A 13,035-nucleotide genomic window follows, 5' to 3' on the forward strand; every position below is an offset into this window, starting at 1 on the left:
GGCCAACCAGTAGTTCCAAGGGTCCGGCCGGCCGAAGGGGAAAGTGGCGGTCAGCGATCAGTTCTTCCAAGACGACATTCAACACACAAAACAAGGGGAGCAGAAGGGCTGGGGAATCGCGGTTGCTCTGAGGAGCCCAAAACCGCAGAGAGACAGCAGGGGTGAGGTTGAAGGGGGGGTGGGAGTTTAACCCTTGCAGCCCGGTATCGGTGGCAACTCCCCCCCTTCCAGTTCGGCAGACCCGGCTAGATCCACACTGGTCTACTTGGGGCTGTCCGACGTGCATTCTATTTCAGTCTGCCGGGAAAGTCCATCGGCATTCCCATTGCCCTTTCCCCGCCTATACTGAACGTCAAAGTTAAAGGTCTGCAGGGCTAAACTCCATCTTAGTAGATGTCTATTATCTCCCGACACTCGGTTAAACCACACCAGGGGGTTGTGATCGGTGAGGACAGTGAAAGGTCTTCCATATAGGTACAGTTGTAATTTCTTGAGGGCCCATACCAGTGCCAGGCATTCCTTCTCCACCGCAGCGTAGCCTACCTCCCTGGGCAGCAGCTTCCTACTGATGTAGGCTATGGGGTTGTCTTGCCCTTCCTCGTCCATCTGGCTTAACACTGCTCCCAACCCAAACATGGAGGCATCTGTGTGGACACAAAAACGTTTGGTGGGGTTAGGCGCGGCCAGGATGGGGGCCCAGGGACTGTTGGACGGCTTAACAACACTGAGGTCCAACATTCCTCGGAGCTCCCGGTGTATACTGTCTCTGACAGCTTCAGGTACTCTGTTAGCTGCCTGCCTCAGGAGAGCTTGTCCCGGGGTTTCCACTTGGTGCACAGCCACTGTGGTGTACCCAGGGACATTGGAGAACATCTCCTGGCGGTCTTCTAGTAAATGCCGGACCTGCTGTCTCTGTCCAGCCGCTAACCTCTCATCCAGGATTATGTTGGCTACTCCTTGAGGGGTCTCATCCGGCCCGGGGAGCTCTTGCATGGGAAGGCTCTCCGAGTCTTCCACAGCCGGAGCACAGATAGTGGCTACATCTTAGGGTCTTTCTACGTACTCCTTGAGCATGTTCACATGAAAGGTCCGTTGGACCCGGTCATCGGAGCATTTTGCTACAAGGTAGGTGGTGTTATTTAATTGTTCTACCACCCGGTAGGGCCCTTGCCAGGAAGCCTGTAACTTGTCCATTTTGACAGGCTTCAAGGCTAGAACCCTCTGCCCTACTGTGAGAATTTGGCTACGAGCGTTACGGTCGTACCACCGTTTCTGTTTCCTTTGAGCGCCCTGAAGGTTCTCCCGCACCATGGCAGTGAGGTCCTTCAGCCGATCCCTGAACTTCAGGACGTACTCTACAATGGAGGGTCCTTCCTCCCCGGCTGATCCCTCCCAGTGGGCTCGCAACAAGTCTAGGGGTCCCCTTATTTTCCTGCCATATAGCAGCTCAAAGGGTGAAAACCCGGTGGATTCCTGGGGCACCTCTCGGTAGGCAAATAGGCGGTGCGGCAGGAATTTTTCCCAGTCTTTGTGAGTGGCCGAGAACGTCCGAAGCAGTTGCTTCAGTGTCCCGTTAAACCGCTCACAACGCCCATTGGCCTGGGGGTGATATGGGGCACTGTTCAGAGGTTTTATCCCATACAGTTCCCATAACTTCTGGGTGACCTCCGCTGTAAACTGTGTCCCCTGGTCAGAGACCATTTCTTGGGGGAAGCCTACCCTGGAGAATACCCGGAGCAAAGCACTTGCCACCGTCTCCACCTGGATATTCGCCAGAGGTATTGCCTCGGGATACCTAGTGGCATAGTCTACTACCATTTTTTTTTCCGGAGGGACTGGGTTGAGGTAAAGGCCCTACTATATCCACAGCGATTCTGCTAAAGGGTTTGTCAATAACCGGGAGAGGGTTAAGGGGCGCTTTCGTATGGTCCCCAGTCTTCCCTACCTTCTGAAACACCACGCAGGTCCTACAATACTCCCTAATTTCTCTTGTGATTCTGGGCCAGAAAAAGACCTGAGTAAGGCGGTGGTGTGTTCGGGAGTTGCCTAAATGCCCGGCCAAGGGGATATTGTGCCCTATTCGCAGCAGGTCGGACCGATATTGTTTCGGTACCACCAGCTGGCGTTTGGGCACTGGCCCTTTCTCCGGGAGACCCGATACAACAGTCCGTTTTTTCCATTGGAACTGTTCCTCCAGGGGCCCTGGGGATCCGTCACTACTCGGTCTCGGAAGGGGGCAAGGGTCGGGTCGCTCAGGGTCTCTTGGGCAAATTCAGAGGGGGAGTCCCAGGATAGTTGGTCGGGAAGGAGGGCAGGGACCCGGGGTTGGGCGTTGGGGGGGTGAGGGTAGGTTGTTGGGGAAGGAGTCGGGGTGGGGGGTCTTACCTGGGTCCCCAGCTGCGGTGTGTTGGCTTGACGCTGAGCTAGACTGTGGGTGGTCACTGGGCAGGTGTCCAGGGAAGTATCCCCCAAAAAGGTGGAGACAAGTAGGCCGAGGTAGTTTCCTAGTAGAACCTCTGCGGGAAGATCTTGCATAATGCCCAAGTCCACAGTATGGGCTCCAGCGCCCCAAACCTTATGGACACAGGCAATATGGATTCGTACAGTGGCACCTCCGGCCACTTGAACAGCAAGAGTTCTTCCAGTAGCCGTAGAAGCAGAGGCCTGATGAGGCTGGATCAGGGTGATGGTGGATCCGGTGTCCTGTAATCCCTGGGCCGCCTTTCCATTGACCCAAACGGTCTGGCAGTGGTGCTGACGGTTGTCTGTGGACACAAGGTGGGCTTCTTGTAGAGTGCCAACCTCCTCTTCAGCCCATTCAGGGTAGTCAGCCGATGCCGGTGCATAAGCGTAGTGGGCAGCGGCTGAGTAGGTCGGGGCTTATCCAAGCTGTTGGCTGGGGGTGTCTTGGCTGGGCTGCCGGCTGCTGTCAGGCCTGATGTGGGCATTCCCGCCTGAAGTGGCCGGGGGGGCCCGCAGGAGAAACATCCCCGTGAGTCCCTGACTCCGGCCGGAGGGACAATGGCTGGGCGTCCCGGGGGCTTAGTGGTATCTGCTGGGGGTCAGACTACAACTGAAGCTGGGCAGGGAGTCGATTGCGGGGCAGAGCGAACATGGCGGCGGGCGTCTGCATATTGATCTGCCAGGACGGCCGCCTGGTCTGCTGTGGTGGGCCGACGGTCATGGACCCATTCTTTAATTTCGACTGGAACATGGTTATAGAAATGCTCTAGTAGGAAAAGCTTTGCCACTTCAGCCCCGGTAGTGGCCTTGCAGCCGACTAGCCAGGAAGTCATCAACCGGGTGAATTGGTGGGTCCATTCTGTGAAAGGCTGTCCGTCCTGCTTCCTTAGTGCCCGGAATTTCTGCTGGTGGGCCTCCGGCGTGAGCCCATATCGGGCAAGGATACGGTCTTTCACTTTGTTATAATCCTTTTGGTCCTCAGAAGGGGTAGTGTGTAAAGCTGTCAAAGCCCGCCCTGACAGTTGACATTGGGTCTCAAAGACCTAAAGATAACATTCAATATCACCCTTCTCTTCCTTGTAGGCTCGGAAGGCCCCATGGGGTAGCTTGGGCGGTCGGGAGCCTGGATTCCATGGGTGGATGGAGCCCCTCCTATGGACTGGTGGATTTCTGCTAACTTGAGCTGGGTAACATCCGAGACTATCTTGGTGATGACCTCCTCTGGTGGCCGGGTGTCATACAACGCCAACTGCCACTGCACTTCCCACTGTATATCAGACGTGGATGTCCCCGGGGTGGATACTGTACTTGGTGCTGAACTTGGCGCTGTAACGGATGGCTCATTGCCCTGGTCATCATCCGACCCACCGGCCGCCTGATCCTCCCCCAGCATTTCTCTGGTGGGGGTAGTTCTGCTCCTGGTACCCGCATTCAATAATACTTCTAGCTGTTGGTTTGAATGTCCCAGGAAGTTGGAAGCATCCCACTGCTGCCAGCCAATGTGACAGATACCCCGGCTACCCCGACTGGGTAGCTCCGCCAAATGGGTCCTTCTTCCTCCCTGGTGACTCCAGCTATGTAGCCCAAGAAAATGATTCTAGCAGGGGCCCACCTAAATGACTAGACAGACTAGCATTCAGGTGAAATAAGACTGACTTTATTGGGACAAACACACATCTTTTATACATACAACTCATCTTTATAAAACAGGAGACAATGCCACAGTTTTCCTGCCATTCCCGCCCCGCCAGACAGGCTGGCGCCGGCCATAGTAACCATGGTCCTACAGATTCCCAGTACCCAAGGGTGGCGGTTTTCGGGGTGATCCCCAGAATCTACAGTCCAAAAAGCGACGTGATCCGTGGCTGGGGACCGGAGTTATGCTGGTTTAAATGTCCACCTGGAAGTCCAGGGAGAATAGGGGTTATAGAGGGAACCGGAACCCCTGGTTCCCAAGGGAGCTCCCTTCTGGCAATCACCCCACCTCTGGGCCACCCTAAGAGGCAGCAAACCCCAGAAGAGCAGAGCTCTGGGACAAAGGGCCACTGGAGCGACCTGGGTTAAAGGGTACAGGCAATCCTGGAGATGCAGCCAACCGGTAGTTCCAGGGGTCCGGCCGGCCGAAGGGGAAAGTGGCGGTCAGCGATCAGTTCTTCCAAGACGACATTCAACACACAAAACAAGGGGAGCAGAAGGGCTGGGAAATCGCGGTTGCTCTGAGGAGCCCAAAACCGCCAAGAGACAGCAGGGGTGAGGTTGTAGGGGGGTGGGAGTTTAACCCTTGCAGCCCGGTATCGGTGACATGGGTATTGAGCTAGTACAGTGGGTTGCTGGGCACATATCTGGTCTGATGTGGTTATTCAGCTGGTACAGTGGGTTACTGGGCACATATGTGGTCTGATGTGGGTATTCAGCTGGTAAAGTGGGTTGCTGGGGCACATATCTGGTCTGATGTGGGTATTCAGCTGGTACAGTGGGTTGCTGGGGCACATATTTGGTCTGATGTGGGTATTCAGCTGGTACAGTGGGTTGCTGGGGCACATATATGGTCTGAAGTGGGTATTCAGCTGGTACAGTGGGTTGCTGGGGCACATATTTGGTCTGATGTGGGTATTCAGCTGGTACAGTGGGTTGCTGAGGCACATATATGGTCTGAAGTGGGTATTCAGCTGGTACAGTGGGTTGCTGGGGCACATACCTGGTCTGAAGTGGGTGGGCTGTTGGGTAATGTATCTAGTCTGATGTGAGTATACAGATGATATAATGAGGCATATATCAGGCCTGATCTATACTTTGGGCATATAACTGCTGTTATGTAATGCTAGGTTATCTAATGTCTGATGGGGCACATATTTGGCATGATGTGTTGTTAGAGCGAGTATCTGGTCACATGTCTCATGTTTGGGCACAAAGGCAAACTCTTCATTTTTATTGTGACATTTTAAAATGTATTTGTAAAGCGTCCCCTTAATACCTCCTAGAGGTTATTGGCTTATCTGTCTGTACCCACTGTCTGCCATATATGACCATTTTGTTGACAGAAAAAAGCTTCTGAAAGTTGTGTGATCCTTTGTAGCAGAATCTGACTGTATCACAGGCGATGGATAAAGAGAAGACCCAAGTGACTTTATCTTACGCCAAAGAAAGCATTAATGTATCTTACTAGCAGGTGAGACTCGTTCATTTTAATATTATGTTCTATCTCTTACACTGGTACCTTTTTATAGAAGCACAAGTGTTGATTAGCCTCATTCACCCCCCCCCCCCTCTAACAGATACCGAGGTTCCAGCAAATTTCCTGTGAATACTTGGGGCGTCTCTGTGACAGAACAAGGAATTTTATGTGTTAATCCTGTGCTGTGGCTGTGAAAGCAAAGTCTTCTGAGACTAGGTTGTTGACCCATATTAGATAAGGCACTGTTTTTGGTTGAATTTATCAGAATTATTTTTCAATAGTTACCCTTGAAGGGACATTAAACACTTTGAGATCGTACTATAAAATGATAGATTGTTTATATATATTTAGTCTGCAATAAACCTTCATTATTTATTTTGTCCCCTTTTCCTGTAATTCCGTTCTGACATTGTGAGCTTTTCAGTTCATGTTAGAAACGGAAGTGCAGAACACTGTTATATTCCACACAGCCATTGGCTACACACTCTAGTGACCTATTTATAACTGTCCCTAATTGGCCACAGCAGAGAAGGTAACCTAAGTTATAACATGGCAGCTCCCATTGTTTTATAGACACAAAGTTTACACTTATTTTGTGACTATTTAAACAGCTAATTAAACTTTATAAATACAGCTACAGGTTATTCTCAGATTAATCCCAATCCTTTTTTCCAAATTAACCCACACAGTGCCAGTTAATATTTTCTTTACCACTGAGAAATTCTCAAGGAAAGTAATAAGTAGTGTAATTTTTTTTTTTTTTTTTTTAATAATCTGCTTCTTTTTTTGCTTTGAGATAACAACATATTTTTTAACTAAAGGAGCTTAGACGAATAGCATTATATCACAGAACCTATTTGGTAATATAATGAGAAGACTAAAACCTTCTTCTTTCTGATGTATATTCATGTTGCTGGTTTCTATCAAATGTCCTTTATTTGTGAGGTCACCCAGATTGCCAGAGATCTGAGTTTGTTGTTTTTTTTTAGGAGAGATCTGATATTGCTGGCGTGAACTATAAATTTGAGGGACATTGTATTAAAGAAAAAAAAAAGAGAGCATGTTCTGAAGATGTAAAAAAGAAAAAGAAAATGACCAGGATATCAGATGTCTAGGTAAGAACCTTTTTACAACCACATTGATGTATACAATAAAATGCTACATAAGCAGTTTCAGTATATAGACTTTATAGAGCTACACCCCTGTAATTTAAATAAAGTTTTAATAAAAAAACATGGCAGAGCGTTCCATCAAACTGACAAGTAGCTGGAAGAGTGAAGTTGTTTTTCTCTATAGACCATTTTGTCTAACGTTTACCCATTTCCGTAGATATATTCCTGAGGGGACACCATGTCACAATGTGGGGGTCAAGTCTTAAAGAAATATAAAAGTGTAAAAGAATATGCTGTGTTATCACATTATATTATTACACGGCTGCAGGACCACAATATAACAGTAATGTTAGGGAGCTAGATGGGGGGGGGGGACTGTTCAAACCCCTCAATCTCCGCTCTCTTACTACCCACAGATTATTATTATACTTTATAAAGCACCAACAGATTCAGCAGTGCTGTCCATGGATACAAAGATAAAAGTACAGCGGTAATACAATACACCGGACAAATTTTAACAAACAAATACAGGGGGAATTAAGGGCCTTATTCCCTTGGGAACTTACAACCTAGATGGGCCAAGACCCCTCATTTGGAGGAGAATTTGCTGCTCTTTCAAATAGTGGCTGTCACAGCTACCAGACCACCCAGGCTTTCCCCCACACCCTACTACCTGGCTAACTCCCTTTTACACCGGATTTGGCTATTTCATGGCTTATAAGATCTCACTGACTCTTGCTGTGTGTTGTTTTGCTGTGTTGTATCTTGTCAGAGAAGAGCTGATCTCTGACCAGGAAAACCCTCCTAGACTGGCCGGGCTCTTGGAACTGCCGGTCGGACGCATCAAGGCCAAACACCCGCTAGCTTTAACCCTGGTCGCTCCAGCGGCCCTTTGCCCCAGAGCTCCACTCTTTTGGGGATCAGTAGCCCCTAGGGAGTACAAGAAGTAGGGAAATTACCGGAGGGGAGCTCCTTTGGGAACTGGGGGTTTTGGACACCCCTACCCCCCCCTATCTTTACTGGGCTTTAACAGCGTTTCCCACTAACGGATCACGCCGCTTTTTGGACTCTGGCATCTGGGGACCGAGAGCTTTCAAACGACACCCTGGAAGTGCCACCGCTCCCCCGGAAACCACTACCTTTGCGTCCTGGGACTCTGTGGGACTGTAACTGCTATGGCAGGCGCCAGCCTGTCTGGAGGGGCGGGAATGCCAGGAGATTTGGGAGTCGGATAAGACCCTTTTTGTGTGTGTGTGTAAAATGCGAGTGTGTTTCACAATAAAATCAGTTCTTGTTTCACCTGAATGCTAGTCTGTCTAGTTCTTTGGTTGGGCTCCTGCTATAATCACTTTCTCTGCTACATAGCAGCCTGTTGTCAAGGATAGGAAGGACCCTCTGGCAGAGCTACCCAGTCGGGGTAGCCGGAGTCTGTCACAGGGTGGGATCCTGAATACTGGTGCTGTCTGGTATCAGGGTGGGCTACTGGCTGTACTCACTTGGCGGCTTCACCGCTGCAGTCGGCAGGAAGGAAGTAGGATCCCTTCGGCAGAGCTACCCAGTCGGGGTAGCCGGGCTATCCGTCACATTGGTTGGCAGCGGTGGGATCTGCTTCCTTCACACAGTTCCTGCTGACTGAGGAGAAGTGCCACAGTAGCCGGGAACTATGGAAGCCGAGCTCCTAAGGAGAGTACGGGAGGTGCTGGCCCAGCAGGACGGTCCTAGTTCGTATTGGGACCTGCTGGCAGAAAGGGATTTTTTCCGCCGGCAACTCTAGAGGGAGGTTCTCCAACAAGCAGGGCTATCGGATATCGACCCTCCCCATTTGGGAGGAAGAGTATGACCTCCAGTGGGACTTACAAGTGCCTTTCATTGGAGAGCAGCCCAGGGAAGAATGGCTGTCCGAATTGGATAGAATATTCCAGGATGAGTGGGTGCTGGAAGACGGCTACCGAGCCCTCCATTGGCACGCTATGCAAGCACGGCTATGGCTGGAGGATGGCACCCCGATTGAGGGCTTTAGCTTCAGCGGCCCTGGATTACTATATGAAAAGATGCTAAAAGACCCAGACTTTGGGAGTGAGGCGGACCAAAGACTGGCAGAAATTTGCGAGTACAGAGCGAGACAGCTGGATCTCTCGGGGGTACCCTGGCTGCAAGCCGATATGGATTATATATGTGACCAGGAATGGGCACTGGAAAAAGAATACAAGAGGCTGCTAGACCTCGTTCAGCAGCATGCCACGGATTCTGCACGGAGCTGTGGTGCAGCAGTCTGGAATTCATGGAGGTTGGCCTCTGAGGAGTGGCAACAAGGAAAAAGGGATGAAGAGCTGCTAGATACAGATCAGCAGCCTGGCCCGAGCTTATGGTCTTGGACCAGGGAGCCACCCCAGCAGAAGCGCTGGCAAGAGGGCAGAGAGCCACTGGCCTCTGCCCAGCACCTGCAGCAGCTCTGGGAAACCAGGGAGCGTAGGTCGCCGACATCTCTCCCCATGATCAGAACCCCTTCCCGGGAGAGGAGACAGGCGGTCTCTTTCCCCTGCGGCAGGGCCAAGCACAGGGAAAGGTGGCAGTCGGTTTCTCTCTCCAGCGGCAGAGCCATCCCCCAGGAGCGGAGGTAGTCGTCCTTCCTCCCCTTTCACAGAACCCCTTCCTGGGAGAGGAGACAGTCGGTCTCTCTCACCAGCGGCAGAGCCAGGTACCGGAAGAGACGGCAATCAGTTTCTCTCCCCAGCAGCAGAGCTATCCCCCGGGAGCGGAGGTAGTCGTCCTCCCTCCCCTTCAACAGAACCCCTTCCTGGGAGAGGAGACAGTAGGTGTCTCTCCCAGCGGCAGAGACGGCAGTCAGTTTCTCTCCCCAGCAGCAGAGCCATCCAATGGAAGCAGAGGTAGTCGTCCTCCCTCCTCATCAACAGAACCCCTTCCTGGGAGAAGAGACAGTCGGTCTCTCTCCCCAGTGGCAGAACCAGGTGCAGGGTGAGACGGCACTTGGCTTCACTCCCCAGCAGCAGAACCGTCCCCCAGGAGCGGAGGTAGTTGGCCTCCCTCCCCTTCCACAGAACCCCTACCTGGGAGAGGAGACACTCGGTCTCCCTACCCAGCAGCAGAACAGTTTCCCAGGGAGCGGAGGTAGCCAACCTCCCTCCCCAGTGGCAGATACCCTTCCCGGGAGAAAAGACAACAGATCTCTCTCCCCAGCAGCTTGGCAGGATCCCTACCATATACCCGCCCTGGAGGATTTCTCACAGGGGACAGGCGTCGCTTTGGGCAGGGGGGATACCCGCTCATGCAGTTGGTGCCACAAGTTTGGGCACCCAAGCTTTGCCTGCCCCACCAAGGAGCAACTTCAACCTACAGCCGGGAAACTGGCAATGGCTTTGTTTGTGGGTGGGTTGGCAGGTACTCGGCCAGGTGTCACAGAGGGAGGCAGTGTGGCCATGGGACTTAAAGACACTGGGACTTGTGGGAGAGCTGCTGTTTTGGAGCCTGCCTTGGAAAACCTGTTTGGGACTTTGCATTGGGTGACTATCCCTGCACCCCGGCCGCAGGGGATGAAGGCCAGCGGGAAACACCATTGATGCCCCAAGTCCAAGAGGGATGGGATGACCTCTCCCCGCAACCTACAAGTGGAGGGCCTCCGTCAGACGGCCCCAGGCCGACCAATTAAGGGTCTAGCCAGGTCTGCCAAACTGGAAGGGGGAAGATATCACGGATACCAGACCACCCAGGCTTTCCCCCACCCCCCTACCTGGCTAACTCCCTTTTACACCTTATTTGGCCATTTCATGGCTTACAAGATCTCACTGACTCTAGCTGTGTTGTATCTTTTCAGAAGAGCTGATCTCTCACCGGGAAAACCCTCCTAGGCTGGCCGAGCTCCTAGAAATGCCGTATCAAGGCCAAACACCCGCTAGCTTTAACCCTGGTCGCTCCAGCGGCCCTTTGCTCCAGAGCTCCGCTCTTTTGGGGATCAGTAACCCCTAGGGAGTACAAGAGGTGGGGAAATTACCGGAGGGGAGCTCCTTTGGGAACCGGGGGTTTTGGACACCCCTACCCTCCTATCTTTACCGGCTGTAACTCCGGTACCCAGTAACGGATCACGGCGCTTTTTGGACTGTGGCATCTGGGGATTGAGAGCTTTCAAACACTGGAAGCAGGACCCTTTTGGCGGAGCTACCCAGTCGGGGTAGCCGGGGTATCCGTCACAGTGGTGGTTTTGGAAAGCCAGAAAAAAAACAGATCTTTAAAAAAAAAAAAAAAAAAAGTTGAATGTAGTTTTTGTTTTGAAAGGGACATTATAGGCATTGTAAAAAAAATATGTTATGTCTAGAGACCCCTAATAAAGTTTATTTGATAGTAGACTAGTCCCTCTCTTAAACAAAAACAACATGAATTATGTCTATATAGCCAGGTGATCACCTGCATTTATTTTGTACTACAGTTTATATTATAACCACCAGAGGTTCATATGGACCCCCTATATCACATGTGGCCCTATGGTGACAATTTAGTCATCACCTGGTTGTTTTTAATATTATTTACTAAAATCTTAACAAACATATACATTATAAAAATGTTTATCTTTTGTACCAGCTATCTTACATGCCATGAAATATAAATATAATAATGGTATATTGTGAATCTGCTCGTCCTGCTGAAAATAACAGTATATAATGTTTAGGGGTCACTTTACTGATATTTCACTTACAATAGGGTTTAAATGTAAGTAGCAAAAAAATAAAAGCTTAAAATTAGCACAAGGGTGTGAAAAAGGCTTAGCAGTGCAAGGGTTAACTACATAGTGAAAGTCAGCTCCTAGATAGGTGTATTCTTTTCAACAAAGGATACATAGAGAAAGAGGTACATTTTATAACGGAACTCTGCTATATCTGAATTGTTAAAGTTTAATTTTGGTTTTCATGTATCTGTAAATAATCTGGATAATAATAATCTGGAGATTTTTTTTTTTTAACCGGGCTACTCGCATTTTGTTTTATTGAGGAAGATACCAAATGAATAAAATAGATGAAATGAGCGAGTCACATGGGATTTATGAATACGTAACTGTTTTCCACTGAAACGTTTGCCAGCAGTTGGGATTATAAAGTAGCCAGTTGAGGCTGTGTAACACTTTGATAAATAAAAGAAAATGTTATAATATTACAATGTTAATTAAGCTATCCAAAACACAAATTAATTGCATAATTTAACATTAATTGATTTAACGATAATTTGTTTGACAGTCGTTGAAAAAACATTAATAGTAGCTAAGTTAGGTTCATAAAACAAGTTGGGATAGAGACAAAATATAATAAGATGGACTTTAATTACTTTACCTGCAAATTTATACTGCAGTGCCTCGCCATTAACCCTTTCTTTTAAGTTTCCAAATTGTAGAGCTCTAACTCCCCCTACACATTTCCTTTTATGGCTGTACCTATATCCACCTTTGTTTTGGTTGAATTTAATACTTTAACACTCATCTGCTGGAGCCTAGAAGCAAATAAGCTACTGTGAACTCAGTTGAAATACAATGCCTTTATTTCTGATGCTGAACACTGATAAAAGGAGGTGGATCAGACTGCTCCAGACAGCATGGCTATGTAACCGATTTTGCTTATTTTTGAAATTATTTTAAAATACTTGCCAGCAATTTTTAAACATTTTTTTTATGCAAACTATTTTTTTACTTAATTAGCCCTTTTAGGATATGCACAGATCTCAACATGTTTTAAAGCTTTACATTTTAGCTGGGTTGTCAGTAAAATCAGTTGAGTTGTTTGCCCATGAAATAAGGTCTTGGGAGAACATTGAAATACACTGTTTTCAACAATATTGCATTATTCTCTCCTTTCCTTAATATGAGGAGAGTCCACGGCATCATTCCTTACTGTTGGGAAATACTGAACCTGGCCACCAGGAGGAGGCAAAGACACCCCAGCCAAAGGCTTAAATACTCCCCCTTTTTCCCTCATATCCCAGTCATTCTTTGCCTTTCGTCACAGGAGGTTGGCAAAGAAGCGTCAGAAGATACAGAGTAGTTTCTTAGGAAGGGTATCTACCTTTCGAAATGGGACTGGAGTTTTAAGTAGTCTTGTCAGCCTCTCAGTGAGAGCATTGACGAATGTTAGAGTCTGGAGATGCAGGGAGAGTCTTTCTGCGAGTACATCCAGACTCTTATTATAGCTCCTAAGCAATCAGTGTTGACGAGTTTCACTGCCTGCTTCCTTCACTCAAGTCCATGTCAGGAGCGATGCTACAAGACTGTCATACTTGAGAGGCTGT

At 49.2% G+C, this 13,035-nt stretch overlaps 1 long non-coding RNA gene across 1 annotated transcript in view; it reads left to right on the forward strand.

Moving 5' to 3' along the window:
* The window catches only part of LOC128635646 (uncharacterized), a 29,792-nt gene extending 23,068 nt beyond the window's left edge, over positions 1-6,724 (forward strand). Inside the window, exons 2-3 of the long non-coding RNA XR_008398556.1 lie at positions 5,505-5,632; positions 6,628-6,724. This is a non-coding gene — a long non-coding RNA (uncharacterized LOC128635646). The remainder of the gene's footprint in view (positions 1-5,504; positions 5,633-6,627) is intronic.
* The last annotated feature ends 6,311 nt before the right edge of the window (positions 6,725-13,035 follow it).

The sequence above is a fragment of the Bombina bombina genome, chromosome 7, assembly GCF_027579735.1.
Source record: "Bombina bombina isolate aBomBom1 chromosome 7, aBomBom1.pri, whole genome shotgun sequence".
Taxonomy (NCBI): domain Eukaryota; kingdom Metazoa; phylum Chordata; class Amphibia; order Anura; family Bombinatoridae; genus Bombina; species Bombina bombina.